The following is a 12,732-nucleotide window of genomic DNA, read 5'->3' as shown; positions in this document are numbered from 1 at the left end:
ATAACTCATGATTCATGAATGAGGAGATGTTGCTTGTACAAGAGGTTTTAAAATTAATAAGATATTTTTATTTTATTAAGGAGGGATCCTCATCAAGTTTTAGTGAATATTGTATATAACCCTGTGTTCACCAAAATCCCGCACATTCGATCTCTGGTAGAAAAAACCCATCAATCTTCTCGACAAAATTCAAAATTTTCCTTCGCTAGATTCAATTTTTTTTAACCATGTATTCAACCGCAAGATTATATCTTATTCAATCTTCAAAGCTCAAGAACGATATAGGACTTTTGGGCGAAGTTGAAGATTGAATTCTTGGGTTTGAATGACGTATTAAGGACGATGTCGGATAGACTAAAAAAGTTCACTCTAGAGATTTGATTTTAATAGGTTGAATGAGTTTTAAAATAAAATAAAAAAGTGTCTACACAAGTTGATGAGTTTAAAGATGATGGATTTTTAATTAGAGATTGAAGATGAGGACATTTAAATAATTTTCTATTAGTCCTTTGGAGACATGGTTTTAAAACTCATCTGAGACCGAGACCTAATGCCCGAGATAACTTGGTATCGGAGCTAAATGAGACCAACTTACAAAGTCACTTTTTTTTTTTACTAAGATTTAGGACTCACACTCAATTTTTTTGATTTTTTGAACGAGTCGTCTCAAACATATCAGAAAACTCGTCCGAGACGACTTGATATCGAGCCTGGACGAGACGAGACGCTAAACCAACTTTTAAAATCATGCTTGGAGTTAGTGGATAAGTCATAAATTTGAAACCATTAGGGCATACAAAATATTCATCGATACCGAAGGGCTATGTCTATATCACACATAAATTTATCATATAAAAAATTGATCAATGTTGCAATACTAGAATTCGCACGTGGTGACGGCACAAGCACTAGAAATTAAGGGGGTAAAAGAGAAAAAATAATAAAATTTGAGGAATATTATTAAAAAACCTTTGAGGTTAAAAAAATATGAAACCATAGATCTATTTTCTCAGGATACACAAATGTAATTTTTATGAGGATTTAAATCCATTTATCTCGAGGAAATAGATCTATAATTCCGTATCCATAGCACGTCAGCCGAGTGAAGACTTTCTAGTTAAAAAATAATAATATATAAATAAATGTGGGTGAAGCGGATTTGTTTTAGTTTGGAAGGACACATGTGTCTTATGTTCATATAAAAGTTTGATTTTATATTAATAAAAAATATGAAACTTCTTAGAACCGACTGGACGTATAAAAGATATTAATAAATTTTCACTTATAAAAATAAAAAATACAAAAAGATCAAAACATTTTCATCATACCTACGAAAGAAATTTGTGGGTAGTAAAGTTTGGCTCAGACAAAGCGTGACCTCTTTCACAAGAAAACTTCTAATGACTTTTTGATTGTTGACTTTCCAGTCTCCCACTAAAATTGATTGGTAACATAAAATCCAAATTGTTAAGAAAAAACATAAAGGGGAAATAAGTTTCTTTTTCGAGTGATAAATGGATAATTATAACCCTCACATAATTTTACATAATTTTGCATCTAACATGTCTTTGTTAACTAACAAGCATTGGGTGTAGTAGCCGAAGTCCCCTAAAAAAGGAAGAGATCATGAGTTCAAACCCCTTGTTAGTCACTTACAAGAATTTATCCCGGCTTATCTTTGTATATGTGGTGTGCCGGGGGATTTGGGCCGAGATATGATGCTCTAAGAGGCTAATTGTCTCGTTCCTACTAGGTGAGCCTACAGGTCTAGACACTCCATCATAAAAATATTTAAAAAAGCGCTCAGGAATTTTCTCCTAAAATTCTCTCTCTACTAACAAATCATATTGCTTTTCCAATACACACGGTGGATTGCCATTACTTTATCAGCTTAGCACATAAAATTCAAAACAACAAATCTCTGCTCTAAAAAAAGTCTTTGTCAAAATAAATCTACCTAATGTATGCAGTTTACAAAGGTTGTAATTCTCTCGAAATAAAAAATAAATAAATAAATAAATCATGAGGTTCATTTTATTATTCATTTATGAAATTTTTATTACAAGCAAGCAGATTAGTGGTAAGATTTCACTTAGCAAATATATATTAGTGGTAAGATTTTTTTGTAATGTATAATGAGCTCTCTTAAAAGATCCTTTGTAATAATCAGTATTCACAATAGGACATTTCTAGGGATTTCAAATACCCATAAAACATATACTAATTTCTAGAAAACTTATGTTTTTCCACCCATCTTGGTTGTACGTTTGATGATGTGAGTGAAACCCCTTTTGAGGTTAGAAGGTTTGCCATAAAATAGAATATGGAAGGGATCTGTCATAATAGGCCACTGTGATTAGTCTGGGAAGGGACGACTTATGGAAAAAGAGAAAGGGGTACCTGATACTTAGAAGGTTAAGTGCTTGGGGGGATCGCCATAAAGTAAGTGAAAGAGGCCGTCGGTCTTAAAGCATGGGGGTATTTTACGATCCTTAGGTTAAAATTTAAACTTTTTGTTCCATTGACATCTAGGTATTTTTGGAGCATTAGTTTCGGTCTTAACAATATGAGTGTTATACACTCGAGGACAATCAATGGTTCTCTACACATTCGTGTGCTACTTCAAATAGGGGCAGATGTCTAATGGGGGCATTTGCACTTACAATAATTTTTAAAATTACATAATCCTCTTGATAGTTTTGATATATTTTGAGTTCGCCCCCTCCCCCAATTAAGTTTTTTTTTTCTTTTGATTTATTGGAACCCCCTCTATTTAAAAAAATATATATATTTAAAGTACCACATGTATTCTTTAATGGATGACATACCCATTTTGACCTTGTTGACACTCTTAAATTTCTATAAGTATTTGAGACCATAGTTAGCAAGTTAGTAGACGGGAAAAAAACGGTATGAAAATAAATCGGGTACCATTCGGAATAGCGATGCACCGGTAAGCTCGAAAATTCGGTGAAAAAACATAGAATGGTAAAAATATGATATAGAAATAATTCAAGAATGATTTAGATCCAACAATTTTTTAAACTTTCAAAATTTTGGTTATATATAACATATGATATGATCTAACAATTTTAATTTACTAATCAAATTATCAATAGTTAAATTAAAAATATCTTAAGTAAACAAATAAACAATCCACAGTCACATTCATCCAATAAAATATATATTCGCAATTAAAGATTTAGTTTTAATCCTCAAATAATCAATGTAAATGAAAAGTATAAAATATAATATACTAATTAATGCCAAAATCATTATGTCTTATAACCTAATTAAATTAATTTTTTTTTTCTAAAAAATTATTAATGTGAAGTAAATGAACCAAATAGCTCGTCAAAATAAATATCTTCACGATTAGGTGTAATTTCATCTTCCTTTTCAAGATCTTCACAATCATCATCAACGTATTCTAGAAACTCTCTAAATTGTTCAAGATTAATTATTTTTTGTGGGGGCTATTTTCAACTTAGGATTTTTTTTCCTTCTCTTGAGTTTTGAAGGGAGAATTAAGAATAGAAAAATACAAAATATTTCATTAAAATACTTATGGAATATACGTACAAATTACGATCTATTTGTTGGGATTCAAATATTCATGAATTAATCCGAATCTTTGAAACTAACAATAGTTTTGATCGTGAAGATTATTACTCGTCTAATTCGCATCTAATTCACGAATCAATCGCGAATTTACTAACTATGTTTTAGACACCCCTTTGCTTTTAAATTGATGACATGCCCTATCAATTTTTAATGAATATTTGAGATACCCCTATATTTTCAAATTGATGACATATCCCCCCCCCCCCCTCTCTCTCTCTCTCTCTCTACCTCAATGTTTTAGTTGATTTGGACACCCCTCCACATTTGAGTGAATATTTGAAATGTCCCTATGTTTTCAAACTAAAGACATGCCCCCCATTGACATTGTTTTTCTTTTCTGCACTAACAAATAATAACCTAAATACCTTGTCTTCAATTTGTAATTGAAAATCATTTATTTTTTGTCCTAAAATTAGTTATCTTCAAACTCTTCAATTTCTATAGAAAATTATTTTGAATTTATTTAGCATTGTCTAAATCCATCGTTTTAAATCTTGCCTCAATCCCTTTGTAGAAAAACCTAGAAATTTTTCTTTCAAAAAACCACATCTTCTACTTCAACAACCCTATATTTTCCTTTGGTTTGAAGGTTAAACTAGATTAGTTCTTTGGTTCAAGACTAAGGTAAAAAAATTTTAATCTCACCTTAATACCTTTGTGGAAAATCCTATAATTTTTTTTTCAAAAATCTCATGTTTACTTCAAAAATTCTATATTGTTCTTTAAGTTTAAATGTTAAAGTAGATTAGACCTATGATTCAAGACTAAGATAAATTTTTTTACCCTAGATGTTGAAGATGCCTGGCTTTAAAAATATAAATCAAAGGGTTTTTTTTATTTTATTTTAAGTTAAAGGTAAGGGTATTGACATCATTTTTCATTAATCTATTAGAAAATACCAGGGTCAGAGAGGCATGTAGGCATTTTAGTCAATATTTGAGATCCCTATACATATTGTTAAATGGATGATTAATGATTTCATAGTTCTTCTCTCACATACTAACGAAAAATAACCTAAATGCTTTTTCCTTCAACCTCTAATGAAAAACCCTTGAATTTTCTAATCAAAATCACTCATCTTCAAGTTTTTCAACCTTATAGGACAACTACAAGAAAAACCTAGCTCCACCCCTAACTTCGAGTGTTATTTTGAGTCATTATACATGTTGTGTACAAGATGTCTTGTATTTTGTTGCACTATGCAAAGTTGCAGGGGCAACGCCAAAGTGACAAAAAGGGCAATAATGTAATATTTTCTTTAAGGATTTTCTATTTTGGGGGCATTTATGTTTTCAGGAAATAAACATGTTTTAGCAACTTTCGACTTTATAAATAAAGATCTCTTGGGCTATAAAACTTGAGAGAGAAAAATAGTAATCGTTCTTATTCTAATTTGTGGACGTAAACACACTGTCGAACCACTTAAATCCTTGTGTTTGTGTGATTTTTGTCGTCTATGTTATTTTAATTTTTCATAGTACTAAAGCTTTTGATCATTAGCCTCATAATTCTTATTTTATGGGGGTAGCAATGGGTCATGTCGTGTTGTGTTGTGTTGACGTTAGGGTATTATGAAAATTTACCAAACCCAAATTCGACCTGTTTAATAATCTTAGTAAAAACTTAAATCCAAACTCAACCCATTTATAAATAGGTATACTTAACCTGACCAAGATATAACCTATTTAATAAAACTCTAATATTTATTGGGAAAAATAAATTTAATTTCCACCACCAAAAATAAAAATATCATTATTTAAAATAAAGTCACAGAACCATAAACCAATATCAATCAACATAAATAAAGTATCACAAGACATAAACTAAGTTTAATAAATTAAAAACTTATATTATTTGAAAAATATCTTAAAACACCTTTTATATTTTGTAGAGTTTGAAAAACAAAGTATTATTAAAAGTTCTAAGAAATTCTAGCAAAATATATATATATATATATATATATATATATGGTAGTTTAAAAATTCTTAGATAATTGTTAATATATTTAAAGCTACATGTTAATAACATAATAACTAAAGATGTCAAAACAGGTTACGAGGGTTAACGCCCTTAACCTGGATCCGACTAATTTAATAACCATGTTAGACGGGTTAACACTATTATGACCCAAACCCAACTAGGCTTGATCCAAACCCACTAATTTCGTGTCGTTTTCAAGTCGTGTTAAGATTGCCATCCTTGCATAGGAATGCTAATTGTATTGCGTAATGCTCTATAATCAAACATTTAATTTAGAAAAATAAAAGAAAGTGGAAAAGAGTATATTAGAAGAAAAAAAAAATTGATTTACATAAATATAAAAAATTTGTCAATGAACACTCGGGATCTCTTACTCTGATGTCTACAAAATATCGAAGATCAGTGGACCCATGTTATTTTTTATATAAAGGATTAATCTTTATTACTTTAGAGAGTTTTTTTTTAAATGTATCATACTGATTATTGACAGTCGAAACTTCTAACTCCTAAGTGCTATTAGGAGAAACGTTAATTAGGTAATACCATCATACGTACTGATGTAATGATGCATTTTTGGTTAATGTGGAACCCATGTTAAAGAATTACTTGACTGAAGAACATTTATGTTGGTCCCAAACCCATACTTTGTACAAATTGACTTGGAAGACACATATAACTATTGAATGGGAGATGAAGGCTTGACAAGTTTTTTTTATGAGGGTTACTATTACCACACGAACTGTGTTCAATTATAAGGTGATTTACATAGGAACTGGTGTGACATTAGTAAATGTTGGTGTGGCAATAGTAACTCCTTATTTATTTAGTTTTTTAGGACACAATATCCTATTAAAGGTTGTTATGGCAATAGTACTTTTACTAATGCCACACCAACTGTGTGCAATTATGATTTACATAGGAACCGGTGTGGCATTTGTAACAGTTGGTGTGGCAATAATATCTCCTTTTCTTTTTATTTAGGGCCCAATATCTTATGAATATTTAGCACAGGCCTGCACACAAAAATCTAACTAAGTTTGGGTATGCTTCTGAATGGGCTTGAAAACGGTCCACAATAGAATTACAGGCTGATAATGAGATAACTCCAACAAATACCTAATTTAAGAATAATGCTGAAGTGACCTCAACATTAGACCTCACATGGCACATCCTAGTGTGAAAGTACATGACAACCATAGAATCTTTTCTCGAGATATAAGTGAAAAACATCTATGGTTCCTATCCACTTTTACATCAAGATGTGCGATATAAGGTGCAATCTTGAAGTCACTCCAGCATGACTCCAAATTTAATGAGATGGGGCAGTAGATTAATCCTTTTTTTTGAGTCGTCCTGGAGTTACTGTGTTTCACAATGTGCTATTGGGGAGATGTGCATGTAACCGTAGATGATTCAAGGAAAATCAACTATGGTTCCATGCACATCTCCATGTCAGCCTAGAGTAAAATGCAGTGAATAACACAGTCACTCGAACATTTTCCCTTTTTTAAAGAGAACTTCTATTGCCACACCAAATTTTGCTAACGCCACCCAAAATGTGTGTTAATTCTTTGATGATTTACATATGAATCGGGGTGGCATTAACAATAGTTGGCGTGTCAATTGAGTCTCCGTTTTTTAAGAAGAGCGGCTCTTATGCCCGATCGAAAATAAAGATGGGCCCAAACCCAACATTTTGCCCAAAAACCTTTTGGTCCAACCCATTTAGATTGAACATAGTAATATATATATATATGGGAAATGTTCAACACCCTAAGTTTTACCACACACTTTAACAAACGGTTTTTGTCCTACATGGGTTAAAAGTTTTGGAATGGGCTGATTTTTGGTGAGGATGATCTCTATGATTAGAAGATCATCCTCCCCAAAAATCAGCCCATTCCGAAATGTTTAACCCCATGTTTACACGTTGAAAAAATCGTGGATCATCCATTTTTTGTAAACCATTTTTGATGGGGTTAGAAGTTTTGGAATGAGCTGATTTTTGGTGAGGATGATCTCCTCACCATAGAGATCATCCTCACCAAAAATCAGCCCATTCCGAAACTTCTAACCCATGTAGGACAAAACGCGTTTGTTAAAGTGTGTGGTAAAACTTAGGGTGCCGAACGGGACCATATATATATATATATATATATAGGGTCAGGTTCAAGGGCCATGTGAGAAAACATGTAAGAAAACTTTCGGCGGTAAATAAAATTTTAAAATATGGGTTAGAAATTTTAGATTGAGCTGATTTTTTGTGAGGATGATCTCTATGATGGGAAGATCATCCAAAAAAAAAAAATCAGCCCAATCTGAAACTTCTAACCCCATTAAAAGTGATTTAGAATGTGGACCGTCGATTTTTTTTTCAATTTTTATCACTAATTTGTAAATCACTTTTGATGGATTTAGAGGTTTCTGATTGAGCTGATTTTTTGTGAGGATGATCTTCTCATCATAGTGACCATCCTTGCAAAAAATCAGCTCAATCCAAAACCTCTAACCCTTATTTTGAAAAACGAAAGTTTTCTTACATGTTTTCTCACATGGCCCTTGAACCTGACCCATATATATATGGGAAATGCTCAACAACAAACATCTTGGCAAAACATTTTTCAAAACATGGGTTAGAGGTTTTCGAATGAGCTGAATTTTGGTGAGGATGATCTCTACGGTGAGGAGATCATCATCACCAAAAATCAGTCCATTCCAAAACTTCTAACCCCATCAAAAATGGTTTACAAAAAATGACGGTCCACAATTTTTCAACTTGTAAACTGGGGTTAGAAGTTTTGAAATGGGCTGATTTTTGGTGAGGATGATCTCCTCACTGTAGAGATCATCCTCACCAAAAATCAGCCCATTCCAAAACCTCTAGCCTATGTTTTGAAAAATGTTTTGCCAAAATGTTTGTTGCTGAACGGGACCCTATATATATATATAGGGTCCCGTTCGGCACCATTAGTTTTACCACACACTTTAACAAACGCGTTTTGTCTTACATGGGTTAGAAGTTTCGGAATGAGCTGATTTTTGGTGAGGATGATCTCTATGGTGAGGAGATCATCCTCAACAAAAATCAGCTCATTCCAAAACTTCTAACCCCATCAAAATTGATTTACAAAAAATGGACGGTCCACGATTTTTCAACGTGTAAACATGGGGCTAAACATTTCGGAATGGGCTGATTTTTGGGGAGGATGATCTTCTAATCATAGAGATCATCCTCACCAAAAATCAGCTCATTCCAAAACTTCTAACCCATGTAGGACAAAAAACGTTTGTTAAAGTGTGTGGTAAAACTTAGGGTGCTGAACATTTCCCATATATATATATATATATATATCATAGACATCATCCTCACCAAAAATCAGCCAATTCCAAAACTTCTAGCCCCAGTTTATAAGTTGAAAAATCGTGGACCGTCCATTTTTTATAAATCATTTTTGATGGGGTTAGAAGTTTTGGAATGGGCTGATTTTTGGTGATGATGATCTCCTCACCGTAGAGATCATCCTCACCAAAAATCAGCCCATTCCAAAACCTCTAACCCATGTTTTGAAAAATTTTTTGCCAAAATGTTTGTTGCTGAACATTTCCCATATATATATATATATATATATATATATATGGGTCCCGTTCGGCACCCTAAGTTTTACCACACACTTTAACAAACGCATTTTGTCTTACATGGGTTAGAAGTTTCGGAATGAGCTGATTTTTGGTGAGAATGATCTCTATGGTGAGGAGATCATCCTCACCAAAAATCAGCTCATTCCGAAACTTCTAACCCCATCAAAAATGGTTTACAAAAAATGGACGGTCCACAATTTTTCAACGTGTAAACATAGGGCTAAACATTTCGGAATGGGCTGATTTTTGGGGAGGATGATCTTCTAATCATAGAGATCATTCTCACCAAAAATCAGCCCATTCCAAAACTTATAACCCATGTAGGACAAAAAACGTTTGTTAAAGTGTGTGGTAAAACTTAGGGTGCTGAACATTTCCCTATATATATATATATATATATATATATAGGGTCAGGTTCAAACGACAACCATTTCAACACACATATAGACAACTCGTTTTGTCTTATATGGGAAAAAATGTTTGGAATGGGCTGATTTCTTGTGAGGATAATCTCTGTGGTGAGGAGATCATCCTTGCCAAAAATCAGCTCATTATGAAACTTCTAGACCGTCCAATTTTTGTTGAAAAATTATAGACCGTCCTATTTTTGTAAATCAATTTTTATGGGATTACAAGTTTTGGAATGGGATGCTTTTTTGCCAGGATGATCCCCTCATCACAAAGATCATCCTTACAAAAAATCAGCCCATTCCAAACATTTTTGCCCATATAAGACAAACACGTTGTCTATATGTGTGTCGCAATGTGGGTTGCAGGAACCCGACCCATATATATATATATATATATATATGGGAAATGTTCAGCACCCTAAGTTTTACCACACACTTTAACAAACGTTTTTTGTCTTACATGGGTTAGAAGTTTTGGAATGAGCTGATTTTTGGTGAGGATGATTTCTATGATTAGAAGATCATCCTCCCCAAAAATCAGCCCATTCCGAAATGTTTAGCCCCATGTTTACACGTTGAAAAATCGTGGACCATCCACTTTTTGTAAATCAATTTTGATGGGGTTAGAAGTTTTGGAATGAGCTGATTTTTGGTGAGGATGATCTCCTCACCATAGAGATCATCCTCACCAAAAATCAGCCCATTCCGAAACTTCTAACCCATGTAGGAAAAAACGCGTTTGTTGGGTGTCGAACGAGACCCATATATATATATATATGGGAAATGTTCAGCACCCTAAGTTTTACCACACACTTTAACAAACGTTTTTTATCCTAGATGGGTTAGAAGTTTTGGAATGGGCTGATTTTTGGTGAGGATGATCTCTATGATTAGAAGATCATCCTCCCCAAAAATCAGCCCATTCCGAAATGTTTAGCCCCATGTTTACACGTTGAAAAATCATGGACCGTCCATTTTTTGTAAATCAATTTTGATGGGGTTAGAAGTTTTGGAATGAGCTGATTTTTGGTGAGGATGATCTCCTCACCATAGAGATCATCCTCACCAAAAATCAGCTCATTCCGAAACTTCTAACCCATGTAAGATAAAACGCGTTTGTTAAAGTGTGTGGTAAAACTAAGGGTGGCGAACGGGACCCTATATATATATATATATGGGTCCCGTTCGCCACCCTTAGTTTTACCACACACTTTAACAAACGCGTTTTGTCTTACATGGGTTAGAAGTTTCGGAATGAGCTGATTTTTGGTGAGGATGATCTCTATGGTGAGGAGATCATCCTCACCAAAAATCAGCTCATTCCAAAACTTCTAACCCCATCAAAATTGATTTACAAAAAAAGGACGGTCCACGATTTTTCAACGTGTAAACATGGGGTTAAACATTTCGGAATGGGCTGATTTTTGGGGAGGATGATCTTCTAATCATAGAGATCATCCTCACCAAAAATCAGCTCATTCCAAAACTTCTAACCCATATAGGACAAAAAACGTTTGTTAAAGTGTGTGGTAAAACTTAGGGTGCTGAACATTTCCCTATATATATATATAGGGAAAACAGTTCACTTAGGACACAGTTACCACATTGTGGTATTGGAAGTTTCGAAGACGACTCAATCGGGCTCGCCACTCACGACTCGTCTACAGTCACACGTGGGAACACTTTTAATTTTAACTATTTTTTTCTATTTATTTGAGTCAAAGAAAACCCAACATGTAGTGTCTTACTTAGCCGTGTAAGAAAAGATGCTACACCGTACCTATAAATACAACCACATCCCATCTTTCTTCTTCACATACTCATAAACAACTTTTCTAAGTTTCAAAACTTTTTCTATTTTCTAAAAGACATGAAGAGAAGCAGAGAAGAGATAGAAAGCATAGCAAACATGGCCAAGTGTTTGATATTATTGTCCCGTGGAACTGAGACCGAATCAATAACTCGTTCCCCGAATCGTGTCTTCGAATGCAAAACCTGTAATCGCCAATTTCCATCGTTCCAAGCATTAGGAGGCCACAGAGCGAGTCACAAGAAGCCCAGACTAATGGGAGGAGACCCATTTCAGGAATCCGACAACCAGAATTCGCCACCGAAGAACAAAACACACGAGTGTTCGATTTGCGGTCTAGAATTTTCGATAGGGCAAGCTTTAGGTGGTCATATGAGGAGACATAGAGCCACCATGAATGAAATGTTGTCTTCTTCTACTATTAAAACTAAATCTGATCCTCCTTCGCACGTGCCAGTATTGAAGAGATCAAATAGCAGGAGAATTTTCTGCCCAGACTTGAATCTAACTCCTTTAGAGAATGATTTGGAATTTCAGATTGGAATTTCGTATCCAGAGAAGATTTCTACGCCCATGATTCATTGTTTCATTTGATGTTATCTTACTTTCTGCCTTACCAAATTATTGGTATTTTTGTAATTATTTTTTTTCCATTTATTTTAAAATATATAATAGTTTTTTTTTTTTCTTTATTTTTTTGTGTTATTTTTACATGAGATATTGTAATTTTTCATATATGAGATTCAATGTTAATTCACATGGATTGAGTTATTTGTTGAAATACAAAATCTGTACGAATCTCTAGAATGTTTCACCGTTAATAACTGCGTAAATTCCGTTTGTTTATTTCATGATAACTCATGATTCATGAATGAGGAGATGTTGCTTGTACAAGAGGTTTTAAAATTAATAAGATATTTTTATTTTATTAAGGAGGGATCCTCATCAAGTTTTAGTGAATATTGTATATATCCCTGTGTTCACAAACTGATGAACACACCCTTGACCTCGGTCTTCTACAAGAGCATAGTAGAAAAGGACCTAAATGCCGCACATTCGATCTCTGGTAGAAAAAACCCATGAATCTTCTCTACAAAATTCAGAATTTTCCTTCTCTAGATTAATTTTTTTTTGTTTTCAACCTCAAGATTATTTCTTATTCAATCTTCAAAGCTCAAGAAGGATATAGGACTTTTGGGCTAAGTTGAAGATTGAATTCTTGGGTTTGAATCTAAAAAAATTCACTCTAGAGATTTGATTGTAATAGGT

The 12,732-nt window shown here is 33.4% G+C and overlaps 1 pseudogene; it reads left to right on the top strand.

The window, feature by feature from the left end:
- Positions 1-11,458: 11,458 nt before the first annotated feature.
- Positions 11,459-12,095, top strand: LOC147384609 (zinc finger protein ZAT11 pseudogene; annotated as a pseudogene).
- Positions 12,096-12,732: the final 637 nt, after the last annotated feature.

This window comes from Akebia trifoliata, chromosome 15 (genome assembly GCF_017979445.1).
Source record: "Akebia trifoliata isolate Shusen 1 chromosome 15, ASM1797944v1, whole genome shotgun sequence".
Classification (NCBI taxonomy): Eukaryota; Viridiplantae; Streptophyta; class Magnoliopsida; order Ranunculales; family Lardizabalaceae; genus Akebia; species Akebia trifoliata.
Note: the sequence above shows the minus strand (reverse complement) of the source record. Positions and strands in the feature narration are given on the sequence as shown.